The sequence below is a fragment of the Microtus ochrogaster genome, linkage group LG9, assembly GCF_000317375.1.
Source record: "Microtus ochrogaster isolate Prairie Vole_2 linkage group LG9, MicOch1.0, whole genome shotgun sequence".
NCBI classification, from domain to species: Eukaryota; Metazoa; Chordata; class Mammalia; order Rodentia; family Cricetidae; genus Microtus; species Microtus ochrogaster.
The window spans coordinates 10,954,405-10,968,434 of record NC_022034.1 but is presented as its reverse complement, the minus strand read 5'-3'; the positions used below and the strand labels follow the sequence as shown (position 1 = coordinate 10,968,434).

The following is a 14,030-nucleotide window of genomic DNA, read 5'->3' as shown; positions in this document are numbered from 1 at the left end:
GCCTGGTCTACAAGAGCTAGTCTAAGACATGCTCCAAAGCTATAGAGAAACCCTGTCTCAAAGCCATAAATAAATAAATAAATAAATAAATAAATAAATAAATAAATAAATAAATAAATGCCAAAAATGAAACAAACCACTCAACCAACAACAACAAAACGCCACCAAAACAATCTAAATTGCTCTGCTGGTCTGCCCAGAATGGCAGGCTGTCTACATCACAAAACAGAGCAGGAGAGCTATAAGAAGAGGGGGCCCAGCTCAGGACAGAGACTCTTTAGTCATGGGTGAGCTAACGTCTATTTCCCCAGCTTAGCTCTCTGCAAAAGAGCAAGAGCTTTAGGAACAAGGGTGCTGAGGGGCTGGCAACGGAGGATGGACAGACACATCTTCCAAACATTCCCTTTGACAGATAACCAGCCCAGGAGGTATCAGGCACCAGACGGACCCTGCTAGGGAGGAGCAGCCAGGCTCACGATGGCATGACAGGAATCTAAACACATGTGATTTATTTCTCCAACTCGCTGGCAGGTTTCAGCCTTACGTTTTTCTTCCTGTCCAACAGGGCAGAGAGAACGATCTTTCAGTCAATTGGCCATGTTCCATGTTTTGGTTTGTTTTTCTAATGTATTTGTATATGAAACTTGAGTCTGTTAAGTGGATTGTAGTAAACAAAGTGTCTCCCTTTTCTTTATTCTTTAATTGTGTCTGTTGTGTGTGTGCATATGAGGGGGGGTCAGAGGTCAACCTGGGATGTCCTACCTCAGAAGCCAAACTCTTTTTTTTTATATTGATAACATTTATTTTGATCCTGAAAAACAAATATATATTATAATGTTTATAGGTTTTAAATTTTTGATAGACTTAAAGTACAAACTATATTTTATCAACTTAAAAATTTTTACATTTAAAAACTTTACACTTTATTTTATTTTTTATATTTTATCATCATCATTATTATTAGGTTTTTGAAACAGAATCTCTGTACATAATGGCTACTCTGGAACTTGTTATGTAGACCAAGCTGCCCTCAAACTCACAGAAATCCACGTCCCTCTGCCTTCTGGTGCTGGGATTAGAGGTGTACACCACCACCCCTGGCTATAGTTAATTTATTTTTTACGATTATAATATAATTACATAACTTCTCCTTTCCCTTTCCTTCTCTCCAAATCTTCCAGTATATCCCTTCTTGTTGCCTCTCAAATTCATGACCTCTTTTTTCATTGTTGTTGTGTGTGTGTGTAAAGCAACTTGCTCAGTCTGTATAACGCTATTTGTGTGTATATTTTCAGGGCTGAGCACCTGGTATTGGGTAATCATTTGGTGTGCTCTTCCCTGGGAAAAAAGACTTTTTCCTCCCACTCCTGGCATTCCTTAGCTGCCTGCAGTTTTTTGTGAAGGGCTGAGACTTTAATCTACCTTGGTTTTTTTTTTTCTTTTTCTCTTTTTTTCTTTCGAGATAGACTCTCCCTGGAACCTGGGGCTCATTGATTTGGTTAAGCTGGCTGGCCAGTGAGGCCCCAGGGCTCTTCCTGTCCCTACCTCCCCAGCATTGGGGTTATAGGCATGCACCATCACGTCTGGTTTTGTACATGGGCTCTGGGGGATGGAACTCAGGTCCCCACGCTTGAGCAGCCAGCACTTTAACCACTGTGCTATCTCTCTGCCTCCTGCCTCTGTTCTTTATCTGATCTTTAAGGAACTGGCCAGATACTGCTGTTTCCCAGGTACTGTTCCATGCTGAGCACGGAGCCCTACTCCCTGTCAGTGGTTGTCTCTGGCCCCGTGCCTTCCTGGAGAGCCCCACACGTGCCTCACCTTCCTGGGGAGCCCCGCCTAAGAGAGAACTCCCTGTCCACTCTGACAGTGGCTCCAGTGAGCCAAGTTTACTGGCGCTAGAAGGCCCTCCCATCTGTGGACTTCCTTCGAGATTTGTGCCATAAAAGATGTCATCTCACTGGAGGGAAGGGTAGATTGCTCCTCTCACCCTGAGTCATGGATGCATTTAGCAAATGACCTGATAGGGGACTGGCAAACAAATAGTAAATAGAATACTTGTTGCTATTATCAATGCCATTAGGTTAACCAATAGAAACGATGGAGGGCTGGCCACAGCAGACACAGCCCAGTGTGGTGGGTTTGCTGGCCTGAGAAGGATGTGACCCCTGCCTCTGACTGCTTTCTGGTCACTGGGAAGTGATTGCTAGGGGTCAAATTACAGAAATTAAGGGTGTTGGAAGTGAGCATGGGAGTGGCGGGTTCTAGGCTCCCTGACCATGCCCAAGGGACAGGGGGACTGTGAGAAGCGAGGAAGATGACAGGAAGTTGACTTTTCTCTCCAGAGAGAGACAAGAGGAAGGGACATGAAGGAAAAGAGAATCCTGAGAAGGCAGAGAGGGGAGAGAAGAGCAAGGCCTTTGGGGAGTGACCTCGACTAGCTTGGCTGGAGTGGAGTGGGGACAGGAGGCAGTGAAGTGAAGGAAAAGGAACATTGCAGCTAGCTGAGGAATGTCCCTCTGTACCACCCAGGAACCAAAACCTGGTCCTGTGAACATCGAGGAACTAAGAGAACAACGGCCTTTGAGAGCCATGGCAACTCCAGCAATAGGAACCGGGAGGGACCTACAGGGGAGTGCGTTCAGGGAGGAGCAGAGGAAGAGGCCAGGGACTCCCTGGAGGGAAGTTATGTAACACTTAGCTCAGTGGCACCCACACACACCCAGTGTGTCATCCATTGGGGTCATAGGTGACACTTCCCAGTGTACAGATAAGAGAAACACTGTCCCATCGTTTTGCTACGCTCTCCCACGTGACTCTATAGACTCCAGTGTGAAGTCCACAGCTCTTCTCCGGGGTTTTATTCCTTGCTGCGTGTTCTCTGCATGTGAACCGTGATCCCTGAACCAATGGGTCTGACTGGTTAACAAAGCCACAGACCCCTGGCATTCGACCGAGTCAGCCTGCTACATTCCTCGGTCTCCCCTTGTTTCTCAGAACGCTAGCATCTTTGAGGACTATAGATCAGTGATTCTGTAGACCTTTCTTCAGTCTGTGCTCGTCTGATATTTCCTAACTGTCAGTAAGTGTTTGGGTAGAAATTTCACCCAAGCGGTTGGTGTTGTTACTGCAATTTATCAGATGGAACATGATTCCATCTGGCTGTTATCAATGCTATTTATGTTTTCCCACAGGTCCTGGTTCAGATTTATTTACACAAATAGCATTTAGGGATAACAGCTCTGTGTAGACAATAGCCCAGGAAGATAGTGGTCTTTCTGTTCTCACAGGAATTGGCGAAGACCTCTGTCACAGAGTCTTCATAGGGACCAGGGTTCTTGGCCTTGGCACTGGCCAGCAGAGCTGGAGACACTAGTGCTGTAGGCCCCCATGCAATGGGGATGTAAGGTGCTTCTGCAGCTTGGGGTGGGCAATGTGGACAAGTTAATTGAACTTGTGGCTAAAGCACTATCAATTTCGACTTCCTTGGGATTTACCTTGGCACTTGGCCTATAGCTTCTGGAACCTTCCGATTCTTGGCAAACCATGTGTTTTTCAGGAACTGCTTATGGTTTTCTTTTTCTTTCTATTGTTTTTTTGTTTTGTTTTTGTTTTTGTTTTTCAAGACAGGGTTTCTCTGTAGCTTTGGAGCCTATCCTCTTGTAGACCAGGCCGGTCTCGAACTCATAGATTCACCTGCCTGCCTCCCAAGTGCTGGGATTAAAGGTGTGCACCAGTACCGTCTGGCTCTTTTTTCTTTTTTTGGAGGGGGGGTGTTTGAAACAGGGTTTCTCTATGCACAGTCTGAGCTGTCCTGGAACTAGCTCTTGTAAACCAGGCTGGCCTTGAACTCACAGAGATCCACCTGCCTCTGCCTCAGGAGTGCTAAGATTAAAGGCACATTCCACAACCGCCTGGCTGCTTGTGATGGTTTTCTATGGTTTCCATTTGTCTATGATTTCTGCGCTATTTGGGAAGTTGTGCTGTGGTCCCCAAATTTGGCTGTGTCTACCCAAGTAGCTGGACAATAGTGTTAGCTTTAATTGCTTGTCTCAGGTTTTAGGTTAGGCTTTTTCACCATGAACTTATTCTCTTTTCATTTTAAAATAGGGACTTGAGACCATGCAAATGGCCCATTTCTCATCAAATTTGCCACTAGATTTAGGATCTGCTGATGTCTCTTGCTTTAATTATTACTACAAAGGCTACTAAATGGTGATTTTCTTTTTTTAAATATGAAATGCTTCACAAATTTGCATGTCAATTTCACAGGGACCATGTTAATTTTCTCTGTATCATTCCAATTTTAGTATATGTGCTGCCAGAGTATGTGCTAAGTGGTCATTGGTTGGCATGCTATTGTAAGATTGAGGCAAGACTATCTATCTATCTATCTATCTATCTATCTATCTATCTATCTATTCATCTATTTATCATTTATGTATCTATCATATATCTATCTTCTTACTATGCACTCACAGATTTCAAATATATTCAATGGATTTATAATTTTTTGCTGCTACATATATAAATATTTATAGTTAAGATTTATTTATTTTTACCTTATGTCTTTAAGTGTTTGCCTGTATGTCTGTTTTATACAGTGCCTGCAAAGTCTAGAAGATGGCATTAGATCCCCTGGAAGTAGCATTAAGGATGGTTGAAAGGAGAGAGAATTGATTGCTAGAAAAAGAACCTGGGTCCTCTGCAAGGACCACTTGTTCTTGTGTTCTTGACCACTGAACCATCTCTCCAGTCCCCATGATGCATTTACTCTTTGGACTGTTCCAGATTCGGCTAATGAAAGCACATTATTCAAGTTGGCTTCTGTGTCCTCCTGACTTATCTCCATCACACTTTGGGAGCTTCCTGATGTTCTAACTCCACCACGCTATTCTAAGTTTATCTTGTACTTTTACTGATCGTTTTGGTTTCATCTCAGTTGCTTTGATAAAACACCACGACCAAAAGCAACTTAGGGGAGGAAAGGGTTTTATGCTGCCTTACAACTCCAGGCCACAGTCCAGCAATGCGGGACATTGGGGTGGGAACTTGGAGCTGTAAACGTGGAGGAAACACTGCTTGCTGATACATTGCCCCCCTTTCCTGGTTAGCTAGCTTTCTAATCCAACCTAGGACTACCAACCCAGGGGATGATTCCACCCTTTATGGCCTGGGTCCTTCCTGTCCGTGAACAATTAAGGTAATTCCCTCTAGGCACGTCCACAGGCTGATCTGATCTGGGAAATTCCTCCATTAAAACCCTCTCCTTTGCCTAGTGGTAGTAGCACAAATCTTTAATCCCCAGCATTTGGGAGGCAAAAGCAGGTAGATCTCTGTGAGTTCGAGGTCAGCCTGGTCTACAGAGTGAGTTCTAGGACAGTCAGGGGTATAAAGAGAAACCCTTTCTCAACAAAACAAAACAAAAACAAAAATACAAAAAATGAAAACAAAAAAACCCACACAAACAAACAAACAAACAAACAAACAAACAAACAAACAGAAAGACTCCCTCCTTTAAAGGGGGCTTTGGCTTTCCCCATGCCAGGCAGGCATAGTGAGTCTTCATGAGTCCTCTTATTTTCATTCCGATGGATTCTGTGGCATATGTTCATCATGGAGAGTTGTTCTTAGAGAATCTAGATGTGCCATAGATGTATCTTTTAAAAAGGAACCCTTTGTATAACCTGTGGTGTTAGTGCTAGAAGGTGCCCCCTCGGTGACTGTGGTGTTCTGTAATGCCACCTCCACAGCTAGAGCCTTCCGTGAAGTTCCTGGATAGGTGACAAAAGGGTCCTCTTGCCCTTTGTAATGTCAGAACAACAACAACAAAAAAGCCAAGTCTGCATGTCAGTAGCATTGGAGCTGCATGTATTTCATGTGATAATTACCCCCAGTGCTGCGGTGCATTTGCTTGCTCTTCAGGAAAATGATTTCTGGCAGAATGATTGCCCCCAAGCCCTACAAAGTTACCTCAAGTTCTAGTCCTAAAGTAGAGAGCAAAGTACACTACAGAGAATCAAATACCATAGGGAAGGAGGATACTAGGGACAGTAGTACTGCTCGGGAGCCCTGCCCACCACATCCGGTCCTCCGCCATGCCGGTCAGTCAGCTGTCTCCAGGAAGTGACTTTTCTGATAACATATTGCCTTTAGGATGAGGTCAAATGCCTTTTTACTACAGGCCTGAAGCCACTTTTTGTTTAATTGCTTCATCACAGACACTCAGGATCCCAAGGCTTTGTGGTGCTGTTGTCTATAATCTCCACTGCCTCCTCCATCCTTTCAACTCTGTACGGATACTTAGTTCCTGCTTGTGTGTGATTTGCTTGCCTCTCTCACCCCCATGGGCTGCAACCCCTGCCCTTCTGTAACAGGAGCCACAAGTCACAATCCTTAGCATACACCTGGGACACAGAAAAAGATCAAGAGTTCTTTGTAGGATGGATGAATGCTTCTAAGGAGTCTACTTAAAATGTAGATTGGAGGTTGACAAGATGACCCAACAGGCGAGGCCATTGCTATCAAGCCTGACAACCTCAGTTCAACACCCGGAACCCTCATAGTAGAAAGAGAAAAGTGACTCCTTCAAGTTGTATACATACACAAATACATGAAAATTAAACAAAAATTAATGTAGATTGAGCTCTAAGGTGAAAACTGTGTCCTTTTGCTTAGGAAAAAATAAAGCAAGCTTTCACTACTATTCGGCTTCTCAGTTTTATCAACAAAATGTTTTCTTAAGCCAGGCAGTGGTGGCGCACACCTTTAATCCCAGCACTTGGGAGGCAGAGACAGGTGAATCTCTGTGAGTTCAAGGCCAGCCTGGTCTACAGAGGGAGTTCCAGGGCAGGCTCCAAAGCTACAGAGAAACCTTGTCTCAAAAAACCAATAAAAACAAAACAACAACAACAAAACACCTGTTGCCAGGCTGTAGTGGCACAGGCCTTTAGTCTTAGCATTTGGGAGGCAGAGAGATCTCTGAGTTCAAGGCCAGCCTGGTCTACATAGTGAGTTCCAAGACAGCCAGGGCTGTTACACAGAGAAACCCTGTTTCAAAACAAACAAACAAACAAACAAACAAACAAATAACAACAACAACAAAATGATGTTTCTTTGATGCATCAGTAAAGAATTAGAGGAAATGTAGGTTTTCAACAGCAGCACATGGTTGGAGCAATGACAAGCATGAAATAACTTGAGTCAAACAACACCTCAAACCACTGCCCACAAAGACATGAGTTATAAAGAAAACCAAGATTATTCCATGAAGACATATTGGCACCGGGTATTTGTTGTATTTCATGTTCTGTTTGGGTCACTATTTTTTGGTAGCTAACTATTTGTCAGTTATTATATGGTGGATGCTAATTTCTCATCACTAAAATACAAATCTTGAGCAAGATTGCTAAAGCTAAAAGTTTCGATAATATAGTCTAAGAAGTGAGCCTGTCTCATTTCTTTTCTATTGAATTGGCTGCTCAACAAATGGAATCAAATGATCCAAATAAGCACATGGATGTTAAATATATGTTGTACAAGTCACATGGTTGAGTCAGGCAAAAATTATTCCACTTACATTCAAACCATTTAATTAATATTTTATATGTTTCTGTTCAGTTCACTAAAAACATATTTGGATATTGTATTATGGTGCTCTAGAAGGATAGAATTTATAAAACAAAGTATATACTACATGGGGGGATTATTTAGACTGGATTATATTATGCTTATTATGAATATTATATTTATTAGATTGGTTTATATGCCAGAGAGGCTGAGACTCAGTAGCCGCTCAGTCTACAGATGCCTCTGCCACAGTCTGGCACTAAAGTTCCCCATCTTCAGCTCACATTGCAAGTCCTAAGAAACTGGGTTCCCATGGTGATGAAAGATGCGGCAACAGAGGTGATACACTCACCAGCAGGAAGCAAAGATGGGTAAGGAGAAGCCTGCTTTCCCTCTGACCTCTTTATTCTGGTCACCTCTAAGCCTCGCTATAAATACCCTCAGACCCTCCCAGACCCCAGACCTTCCCAGATGTGAGTGCCTTAGTTAATCCCAGATCCAGTCAAGCTGACAAGCAAGGTTAACTGTCACTGATAGGTAATGGCTTGTGTCCTGACTGAGCAATGCCAGAAACACAAATCAGCATATTTTTCTTTCTACAATGTCAGAACAACAAAAAAATTCAAAAGGTACATCAATTTTGTTGAGTTAACTCACCAAATACTTCTGATTACACTTAATATTTAAGACCATTGACAGTAATGGATTCTTTTACTCTAATCCTAATCAATAATATTAATTCTGAGAACACACCACTCTACACAATAGTATATAGGTTACAAAATGACTAGAAACGGTTAATTAAAACTGTTGGTGGGGAGGGCAGGCATGGTGGCATACATCTTGAATCAGGTATAAGGGTCTTCTAAATTCAAGAAGTGAGTTCCTGACTAGCCAGAGATACACAGTAAAAAAAAAACAACAAAAAAAAAAAAACCACTGTTGTAGGGCTCAGAGGGCTTACAGGAATAGAGAGTTGAAGGTCACTGTAGTTGGTTAGTTGAGAAACACTCAATTACAGAGCTGGCTCCAAGCTTGCTGGATCTACACCCACGACAATTCAAATAGTCCTACGTCAGGTAGGGAAGGGGTCTGCTCAGCTGAAGCCCCAAGGACAGAATCAGGAAGTTTGGTCTTTGTTGAGCCAATCACTTGTGCACCAGATGGTTTGATGATAGCCGGTGGGTGCTAGCATAACCAGGATTAGCTGTGTTTCCTACACAGGTCCAGTTGAGGGGGTTGCAAGCTGACTGGCTTACTGTGCTCAATAAATTCAATGGCCACTTTTTTCCTGATATGGTTTTATTAACCCATGTGTTCTTGATTTAATCGGGTAAATTCATAGTTGATGCTCTTTTTATTTGTAAAGCTATCTTATCAGTTTGTGTCTCATGGACAGACAGTGACTGTTAACTTACACAAGAGAGATGCAGAGTCACTGTGCCTCTGCATCTATATTCACAACGGAGTCAACTGCTCTTCTGAAATGGAATTACTTAGGACAAGACATGTAAAGCTTCACCGGTTCTGTTCCATACTCTACTCGATAGGCGCTATGGGAACTAGGCTGAAAATTTAAAAACACACAGACAGAAACAGACAGACAGACGGAGCCATGGGGACATCCTTGAGATAACAATGTCCACTTTATTGTGTTCAGGGGCAGCTTATATAGGGCTCTGGCCACGCTCCAGATCTTTCAGCTGTAAACTCATCAGCACCCACTCCCCTGCCATCAGGCTTCTCAGAGCAAAGAAAAACAAGTTGTTTACAAGAAATTCAGGGTCTGGTGGTCCGCAGTCCCCAGCAAAGACAGGGTCTGAAAGGAGTAACCAAGCAAGAGTAAGGTTTTAGGTTTCTATTGTTGTGAAGAGACACCATGACCACAGCAACTCCTATAAAAGGAAGACATTTCATTCAGATGGCTTACATTTTCAGAGGTTTAGTCCCTTATCATCATGGTCCAACATGGTGGCATGCAGGCAGACACGGTGCTGGAGGGGAGAATCCTACATCACATAGGCAAGCAACAGGAAGTGGTCTGTCACTCTGGGTGTGGCTTGAGCATATATGAGACCTCAAAGTCCACCTCCACAGTGACAGACTTCCAACCAGACCATACCTACTTTAACAATGCCAAATATCCTAATAGTACCATTCTCTATGAGGGCCATTTTCTTTCAAACCACCACAGACTTGATCTCAAGTTTGTCAAGTTTGCTGGTAACTTCCTCTACCACCCAGTGTTCACCATGCCCACTCATAGACACTGCCTGCTTTACAGTTTGGTGGTTGAAAGACTTAAGTCTCTTCTTTGATTAGCAACATTGGAAACAATCTTTTATCTCTCTTTTCTGAGACAGGGTTTCTTTGTGAAAGAATCTTGACTGCCCTAGAACTCACTTTGTAGACCAGGCTGACCTTGAACTCACAGAGATCTGCCTGCTTCTGCCTCCCAAATGCTGGAATTAAAGGCATGCTCCACCACTGTCCGGTTCTTTTATATCTCTTATGCAAAATCAATTGGCAAAAAATTTTAATAGCTTTGATGGTGAAGAAACATCCTCTGAAGTGTGCGCGTTTGTATTTATATTTATACTAAACAGACCATCTTTACTTTTTGTTAAAATTTGTTTTCTGTTCTGTTATTTTGTGTATTGTTTTTAGTAAATTTTTGTTTCCTTTTGTATGTCCTTGCTCTTGCCAGATTGAGTCATATTCATGAAACGTTACAAGGTTGGACTCACAGAACAGAAAGAAAACACAGCATTACCATAAAGGCGACCTTTATTTTCCTGAGGAAACCAGGCTCTTTGTTTGTCAAGCAGGCCCTTTGGCTAGAATGTTCTCATTAAGTTCTACTAAAGATTAACAAATGCGGTATGTGAAAAGGCTCACAGCTAACGGCACTTGCCCTCACATCTGAGCTCTATCCCCGGGATCCACATGGTGGAAGAACACCTATCTCCCAAAGTTGCTCTTAGATCTCTACAGACACATCACAGCCCCCACACATAAACAGACATTAATAAAGGAATAGCTGTGTGGTAGCTTGACTAAAAATTGCCCCAAAGATTTGAATGCTTAGTGGTATTTGAGAAGCATTAGGAGGTCTGCCCTTGTTAGAGTAGGTATAGCCTTCTTGGAAGAAGTATGTCTCTAGGAGTGGGCTTTGAAGTTTCAAAAGCCCAAGCCAGGTCCAGTGTTGCTGTCTCTTCCTGCTGCCTGTGGATTCAGATATAGAACTATCAGCTCCTTCTCCAGCACCATGTCTGCCTATGTGCCACCGTGTTCCCTACCATGATGATAATGGACTAAATTTCTGAAACTGTAGGCAAGCCCCAATTAAATGATTTCTTTTATAAAGGGTTGCTGAGGTCATGGTATATCTTCACAGCAATAGAGAACTGTAATATAACTTTTAATTTAAAATACCAAATGTCTTATGCCTGATAGATTTGCCAAAACCATTTGCTAGCACAATTAATGACTGTGTCTCTGTAGAGGAACAAAAAAATAAAAATGCAATGGTCACAACTCAGATATGTTTTCTTCTTAATCATTCAGAGGAAAGGGCAAGAGAGAGAGCTCACAGTTGTGAGTACCAAGACATGTCATTCACTAATTTAGGTGCGTCAAAGGCCTCAGTCTTTTCGGTAAGTAAGCTACAGATAAGGGAACGGAAATTCAGAGGTTTGGAAATCAATACAAAACCAGACAGAAGGGAGGTTGGGGTTAAACACAGGCTTTTCACCAGGCAGCTCCCACCTTAGCTTCCTCCATTGTAGTCAGAGCTCAGAACCTCCTTCAGGTAGCAGGGAAGCATAGAATATTTGAAAGTCATTCTCATGACCCATTTGCTTCCTAGTTCCTAATCCTAAACAGATCTGAGGTCACTCTGTAAACAGCTCCGTCTCCAGGGCTGTGACCACAGAAGAAAGCAAGGTCTTTTAAAACCCTGTTCTGCAGATTTAATATATTGTTGGTCATTGTCCCTCTTACATCAGCGGCGGGACTGATGTCTTCTTGATCTCAACTCCTACTGTGCCTGCCTTGGACTTAGTTTCCAGGTAAATCAGATGAGGGAGCACAGGAGAACAACGTTGGGAGAAAAGGAAAACCACCGTGGCTTCAACCTCTGATGTTTCACAGCGCCATGCTAAACAGAGCATAGGGCTGTCTGTAACCTCTATAGTGGTGGGAGCCACTGCAAGGAAGACAAAGGAATAATTTGTCATTTCAGTGGAAAACAGATGGTCACTGGAGGTGACTGTGGAGTTTGGATCTGGATTCATTTTGTCAAATCCAGACACCAGCTGCTCTAAGAAATCAGGATGGCCAGGAAGTGATGACTCAGGCCTTTAATCCCAGCACTCGGGAGGCAGAGGCAGGCAGATCTGTGAGTTCGAGGCTAGCCTGGTCTACAGAGTAAGTTCCAGGAGAGCCAGGGATACACAGAGAAACCTGTATCAAAAAAAAAAAAAAAAAAGCAAGTAAGCAAACAAACGGAACTAAAAAATGCTTTCATTTGTTTATTGAACAGATAGGTTACTTGGAGAGATGATGACTCGGCCGTTAAGAGCACTTACTCCCCTTGCAGAGGACCCAGGCTCAGTTCCCAGCACTCACACCGCAGCTCACAACTCAAGCGGCTGTCCCCTCTTATAACAGGACTGACCCTAACAGGGACAGCTGGGGTTTTTTTGCTTATTTTGTTTATTTTTTTTCCCCCAGGACCCAGTTTGCTAAGACCTCTGCCCCATATTACCTCACCATCCATGTTGACTCGTGTCTGGCTTCAACCAGATCCTCAGGGAGTACTTCCAGCCCAGTAGCCAATCAGGGTCCTTCCCAGTCACAAGCAGGAACCCTTCTTGCTTTTTTCTGTCACACAGACCCTAAGCAACCCGGGACACTAACACAGTTGCCGACCAGATGTCATGAGCCAATCATAAAATGATTCCTGTACCAGTAAGGGTCTATGCCCAATCATAAAACGATTCCTGTACCAGTAAGGGTCTATGCCCAATCACAGTGCACTTCGCCACAGCTGGCACTCCCCTAATCCTGCGAAGGGGCTTGTGAATATAATTTGTGTGTTGTTATTTTGGGTGTAAAAGTAGCAGTGCGGGAGCCGGGTGGGACAAAAAGCAGGCCTGCTCACCTCATCACTAAACTCTTGTTGATTGCATACATGTCTGGTGGTCTCTTATGGGACTTCTTGTAGACCCTAACAACCCTCTGTAGCTCCATTTCCAGGGATCAGATCCTCTCTTGCGGTTTCTGAGGGTATAAGGCATGCACTTTTGCGATGGACCAGCTCAGCTCAGGAATAGGTGGGTAAGGAGTCGCAAATGACAGACACAAGAATCAAAGGAATTGCATCTGAATGCGCCTTTACTAGGCATGAGATACATCATTTATACAGGAAAAAAATTGCTTAACATCATGTATTGTTTTTCATGTGATACAGATTATTCTTAGAATCATTATATCAGATACATGAGAATAGAATTTCATCAGACAGATGTCCCCAGTGTGAGTCTGCAGTTGGTCATGCTTAGACATGGCTTGGCATTAGTTTCGATATAAATCTTTATCTAGGCTATGAGTTCATGACATTTTGAGCTAAGAGCAATCAGTTGTGGTTAATAGTCACACCGTCTACAGTCTTTTTATATTTCTGCAATCTATGCAGAAGAACTTCTGCTTTCCTTCTCCTCCATATTTCTAACTCCTTTTCAAACCTTCCCCAAAACCAATCTCAAGACATTACAGGCATTCATCTCTCTCTTCTATCCTTATCCCATCTTTGCTGAATCTATCTTAATTGCTTAATTAAGTTTGCCTTTTATTCATTACTTACTAAGCACCAGATTAAATCTGGGAACCTTTTTCCTTTGAATATTAACCCATCTTCCTCCATTAGCATCATGTACTCCTGTATATGGCAATGGCTCATCAGTAGACTCTGGAAACTTAAACATACTGTCTTCCCTTCCAGAAGAAACCAGACTGTGCTCCTTAGAACATAAGCAGGTAATGCCAAAAGTGCAAGGGCTCTGATGTAGGAAGCACAGCACACACACCTTCTCTGTGGGCACTCTTCCTTGAAGCGTGTGCCACAGCCTATGTGAGAGATCGTGCAGACTCCGCAGGAGGTAGTGAGACACAGGCAGTACACAGGCACATGTGCAAGCAAAATACTCATGCATCAAATGAAAATACATATTTACAAAGAATATTCTAAGTGGTTCAATGAAAACACAGTTCAAGCCTTAAACTCAGATAGCAAACTAGATACCTGTTTTGTTTTTAAAAGGTTAAAAATGTTTTTGTTTTTATGTGCGTGTACATGGACCATTGCATACTGGTATTCAAAGAGGCCAGATGACGGTGACATCTCCTGAAACTGGAGTTACAGTGGGACTGCTGTGTGTAACATGGGTGCTGGCACCTAA

General features: G+C 43.0%; 1 pseudogene; it reads right to left on the bottom strand.

Moving 5' to 3' along the window:
* Nucleotides 1–4,229: 4,229 nt before the first annotated feature.
* Nucleotides 4,230–4,330, bottom strand: LOC113457906 (annotated as a pseudogene).
* Nucleotides 4,331–14,030: the final 9,700 nt, after the last annotated feature.